A 6,032-nucleotide genomic window follows, 5' to 3' on the forward strand; every position below is an offset into this window, starting at 1 on the left:
TCCCACAAATGGTGCTGCGGGTGGTAGGAATTGGGGCAGCCCCTGACTGGCAGGACACGCACACCCGCAGCCAGCTCCTTTTATCTGCCTGTCTGCATGCTGCTTAGCACGGCACCCTTCCAGAGAGCCCCAGGAGCCCGTCTGGGAGCACCCAGCCAGCCAGCTTCTTGCCAGAGTGCTACACTGGGGTGCATTGGCTTTCTTTCACCTCCCATCTTAGCTTAGTCCCCACATCATAAACCTGCCATTCACCCTGTGTGGGGCAGCTGGTCAGATTTTGGGGATGGTTGGTTTGCAGGATAGCAGGTTGGGGATTAAAGAGCTGCTTTTGCTCTTGTCTCTGTGGCCAATTCCTTGCGTGACCCTGTGCCATATAAATCCTCCCCTCTTCCAGGGGAGGGCATATGGGCAGGGGACTGCGTGGGGGGACAATGGGAACTGGTCTCTGCCTCAGTTTCCCCTCTGTAAAACAGCGATGATCCTCCCCCAAGATGAGGCTGCTGTGCTTGTACAGTCTTAGAGAGCCCCAAGCGAGCTGGGAATTGATACCAGTTTAGCATCAATTGCTGTAGCCGAGACAGGCCCCAGGAAAGTTGCAGCTTTGGATCAGATGCTCTGCGCTGTGCTCTCATGCTCGCTGGTTGCGTCCGGCTGCAGCAGTGTGTTTGCAGTGTGCTCATCGTGTACTATGAGGTATGCTGCAGAGGTAGGAGGCACTCAGAAAGCGTCCCCAATCCCATTGGCACCCTGTTTGTCTCTCACCCGCTGTTGGTTACCTGGCAAAGGTGGCAGAGGCTGCTTATATAGGCCTTGCGTGTCTCCCTAGAGTTCTGTTGGCTATTGTGGGTGAGAGAGCTGATTCACCAGCTTTTCTCCCTGTATCTCTTCCTGCCTCATCTCAAATCCCAGCTGGAAAACTCTCTCTGCCTTGATCCCTCCCAGTCCTTCAGCAGCTGGGCTGCTGTGCACACCTTTGTGGGGACAGATCACTCCCAGGTGAGGCCATACAGCCTGGAGCAGCTGCCTTGAAAAGTGCTGTCTGAAAACTGCCGGCAGGGAATCAGAGGAATGAAGACACTGCCCCCAGCATGTGTCTGCACTTGGGGCTCATCCTTGGGGCCAACAGGAGGTGGGGCAAGGGCTGGATTTTCCATGCTGAACTGCAGTCATCACTAGACAAGCAGCATCACCCCTGCCCAGTGAGTGCATGCAGGTAAACCAAGTCAGCACTGCTGCGGCTGACCAGGAGTGAAGCCATCCTGAATGGGATCAGGGCCCAGGCTCCCTGGATGTTGGCCCGGTAGTGGGCCTGTTACTACCCGTGGGACTCCCCTCCTGGTGCATGGTGGCTGTGGGCTGAGTGGTGACACTACACTCTCTGCTTGCATGGCCTGTAGCCATACTTCTCTCTTTTTCCCGTTGTGGGGGAGCCTCTGGCAATGCAACCTTTCACCTGGGGAAACCCCCAGAGCCAGCTGCTGGTTTCTCATGTTCTCTCTGGTCCTTGCCCTAGGGAAAAAGTGTCAGCCTCTCTAGCCAGCCACACATCTGAGCCCCCAGCCCTCCCCCCACGTTCTTAGTGAGCAGGGCCTGTCCAGACGCCACATGCTTTCAGGAGGTCGTGATGTTTGGAGCCAACACAGCCCAGCGGCGTGCAGCTTGCGTTCCAGAGCACACGTTGCCATGGAAAGAAAACAGGGGTGGGGGAGCAGCACACGCAGAGTACGAGGGTGGAAAATCTCTGCTCTGTAATTTTGGAGAATCCAAGCAGGAATTCTGACTCCCCACCCTCTGCAGAGTCCTTGTTCATTAGGACTCGCTTTGGTCCCTGCTGCAGGGGAGCCAGTCAAGCCACTAGCATTGGCCTGCTTGGCACACAGCTGCAGGAAGGGCCAGGGCTGGAGGCAGCCCACCTGGGCATGGTTCATCTCGTTGTTATGACGGCAATGGAAACAAAGAGTAAACATGGTTGATGCTGCATGCAGCGAGCCTCCGCCGGCAGAGGACTTGGCTACGGTTCAGGAACGACTTTCCCGGCCAGCTGCAGGAGTTTGCCAGGGAGCTCCTTGTGTCCCATGGGCCCCTGTCAGATACAGATGCATCCAGACAGCTGAGGAACACACCCGCCCGCTAACAGTCAGGCATTGGGAGTCACAGCTCTGGCCCTGCCAGGCCCCACCCCATGGACACATCCACCCCAGCAGGACAGAGGGAGAGTAGGAGGAAGGCAGAGCAGGATAATCCTATGGTTGTTCCCCTCTATTCAGCACTTGTGAGGCTACAGCTGGAATACTGTGTCCAGTTTTGGGCCCCCCAGTTTAAAAAAGGATGTGGATGTGCATGTGCTGGAGCAGGTTCAGTGAAGGTCAACAAAAATGATTAAGGGGCTGGAGCACAAGACCTATGAGGAGAAGCTGAGGGATTTGGGCTCGTTTAGTTTAGAGAAAAGAAGACTGAGGGGTGATTTAATAGCAGCCTTCAGCTTCCTGAAGGGGAACTCTAAAGAGGAGGGTGAGAAACTGTTCTCAGTGGTGACAGATGGCAGAACAAGGAGCAATAGTCTGAAGTTACGGAAGAAGAGTAGGTTGAATATTAGGAAAACTACTTCACCAGGAGGGAGGTGAAGCACTGAAATGCGTTGCCTAGAGAGGTGGTGGATTCTCCATCCCTAGAGGTTTTTAAGTCCCAGCTTGACAAGGTCCTGGCTGGGATGACTTAGTTGGGGTTGGTCCTGCTTTAGGCAGGGGGCTGGACTTGATGACCTCCTGAGGTCCCTTCCAGCCCCAGGATTCTGTGATTCAGGAGATGTGGCAGAATTTGCAGGTAGGCAGCAAGGTGCAGAGATGGTGTGGGTGTGATGCTGAGGTAGTGGGTGAGACGTTGGAGGGGCAACAACAGGAAATCAGACAGTCACTTGCCTTAGGGCTCTTTAAATCAGCCCTTGTCCTATACCACCTCCAGATGCTGTCCTGCAATCCTCCACCCTCCCCAAAAGCCTCTGGGTGAAGGACCTGCCTCATGGCAGGCAGCTCAGCAAGGACACCCAGCCAGGTGTGGCACGACAGGTGTGCGACTCAATCCGTGACACAGCATATCTCACTGGTCACCACCAGACGCTTGGCTCTCGGGCTGGTAGGTCTGTGGCCTGGCCTTGCTCTGCGACCTGTGCATGAGCACTGCCCTGGGCCAAGGGCCATAGCACCACCCCATACCTAGATCTGCTGTCTCTGCTGGCAGAGTCCCGCTCCCAGGTGTGCTCCTCACCTGTGGGGTTGGCTCAGCTCCGGTGGCGAGTCTGGGCTGTGCCGCTGCGCGGCCACTAGGGGGCCTGGCTCTGTTGCTTCACCTCCAGCACGGGCCGAGAACAACCTGTCGGGGACTTAGGGGTTCCCCCGAGTCTCCAATGTGTGTGTGGAATCAAGTTCCCCCAGCTCTGGCAGGCCCTGGGCATTTGGGGGTGACTCGCTGTCTCTGCCAGGCCCTGGGGATTGTGGGGGTGACTCGCTGTCTCTGCCAGGCCCTGGGGATTGTGGGGCTGCCTCCCTATTTCTGGCAGGCCCTGGGGATTGTGGGGGTGACTCGCTGTCTCTGGCAGGCCCTGGGGATTGTGGGGCTGCCTCCCTATTTCTGGCAGGCCCTGGGGATTGTGGGGGTGACTCGTTGTCTCTGGCAGGCCCTGGGCATTTGGGGGTGACTCACTGTCTCTGGCAGGCCCTGGGGATTGTGGGGGGGCCTCCCTATTTCTGGCAGGCTGTGGGATTGTGGGGGTGACTCCCTGTCTCTGGCAGGCCCTGGGCATTTGGGGGTGCCTTCCTATTTCTGGCAGGCCCTGGGGATTTCGGGGTTACTCACTGTCTCTGGAAGGCCCAGCGGGTGACCTCTGGCTCTGGAGCTGTCCAAGTCACATGTCTTCCCTTTTCTCCCCTTTGTTCTCTATCATTTCCTCATGGGGCCTCTGGTTTCTGCTGCCCTCCCTGGAGCAGGATACCCCTGCTCCCGAACAGAATGGAGCAGTTTCCCTCAGCCTAGCTGCTTGACCCTCTGTTCCTATGCCCAGGACACCCCAAGACCTTTCTCGCTCCAATATCCACTCTTGAAGTGGCCAGTGCCCCAGAACATCCTGAGACCCAGGAAGGCAAGTTCCTTGTGAAAGAGCATAGGTTGTCCTGTCTTCAGAGGGGCAGATCTGCTGGATGGTTGGTGTCAAACGTTGACCAGGTGATGGCATTATCATAGGCCATATGCTGCTTGCTCCCTTCAGGAAACCTCTCCAGGGGATGCTCATGCAAAGTCTTGTGCATAGCTGCTTGAGCAAGGAGGTGCACAGGGTTGGTTGTGCTCTGTGCTACATTCAGCTTTCCAGCCTACAGTGGTTCCTGGCCCATCTCTGCTGGTGGGAGTTGGAAGAGTGTGCCCACGCTTTGTTCCAAGTTCTCATCTTCCTTCCGGGGCAGGGCTGTCACTGGGACAGGCCTATGTGTGTCTCCTGCATGCACGGACACAAATGTGCACCAGGGCTGGCTCCAGATGGGCTGACCTCCTTGTGACCCTGTGTGATGGGGTTCAGGGGTCCCCCTGCACTGCACCCCGTCCGCTGGCAGGAGTGACTCTCACTCAGCAGGTACAACAGGAGGTTTATTAGGCAACAGATGCCCAGTTTCCCACAGAAGTGTCAGTACAGCAGTCAGAGACAGTCCTTCCAACCCGTCCTGGGGAGAGGAGCCTGAGGGGTGCCCCTCTGGGGTGTAGCTTTCTCCCTCCTCAGGCTGGCTGCCTTCCAGCTCCCTCTCCCCCAGCTTCTAACTGCCTCCCCCCGCCCATTCAAAACCAGCTCAGCTCCACCCTACTCTTTGTTCAGGGCTGAGGTGTTACCTGCCAGCCTAGATTATAGCCCCAGGGTCATCCTTAGCCACTGGGAGCTGCTCTGCTTGTCTCCCACATCCAGCCTAGTCTCACACATGCACTCCCCCCACTCCATCACACCCTGTGGCTGCCAGCAGGGACGCTGCACGCCCCAGATCCCTGGGGACCCCCAGCAGGGACCCTGTGTGCCCCACATCCTGGGAGACCGCAGCAGGGCCCCATGTGCCCCAGACCCCTGGGAGCCCTAAGCAGGGACCCTGCATGCCCCAGACCCTGGGGGAACCCCAGCAGGAATCCTGTGTGCCCCAGACCCCAGGGGGCCCCCAGCAGGGACCCTGTGTGCCCCAGACCCTGGGGGACCCCAGCAGGAACCCTGTGTGCCTCAGACCCCAGGGTAACCCCAGCAAGGACTCCACGCATGCCCCAGACCCTGGGGATTCCAGCAGGGACCCCACATGTCCCAGACCCCAGGGGACCCAAGCAGGTACTCCACATGCCCCAGACCCTGGGGGACCACAGCAGGGACCCCGCATGCCCCAGACCCCAGGAAACCCCAGCAAGGACCCCGTGTGCCCCAGACCCTGGGGAACCCCAGCAGGGACCCTGTGTTCCCCAGACCCCAGGCGACCCCAGCAAGGACCCTGTGCACCCCAGACCCTGGTGGACCCCAGCAGGGACCCTGTGTGCCCCAGACCCTGGGGGACCCCAGCAGGGACCCCATGCATCGAAGACCCCAGTGGGCCCCAGCAGGGACCGCATGCCCCCAGACCTCAGGGAACCCCAGCAAGGACCCCATGTATCGAAGACCCCAGGGGACCCCAGCAGGGACCCCATGCCCCCCAGACCCAGGGGGACTGCAGCAGGGACCGCATGCCCCCAGACCTCAGGGAACCCCAGCAAGGACCCCATGCATCGAAGACCCCAGGGGACCCCAGCAGGGACCCCATGCCCCCCAGATCCCGGGGGACTGCAGCAGGGACCTCAGGCGCACCAAACCCCGGGCGACCCCAGCAGGGACCCCGTGAGCCCCAGACCCCAGGGGATTCCAGCAGGGACCCCGTGAGCCCCAGACCCCGGGGGCCCCCAGCAGGGACCCCGCGCGCACCGGCGGAGAGGGCGCTGCCCGGGGCGCCTCGCGGTGACAGCCCGGGCCTGCGGGCCAGCTGTCC

This window comes from Carettochelys insculpta, chromosome 30, assembly GCF_033958435.1.
Source record: "Carettochelys insculpta isolate YL-2023 chromosome 30, ASM3395843v1, whole genome shotgun sequence".
Lineage (NCBI taxonomy): Eukaryota > Metazoa > Chordata > Testudines > Carettochelyidae > Carettochelys > Carettochelys insculpta.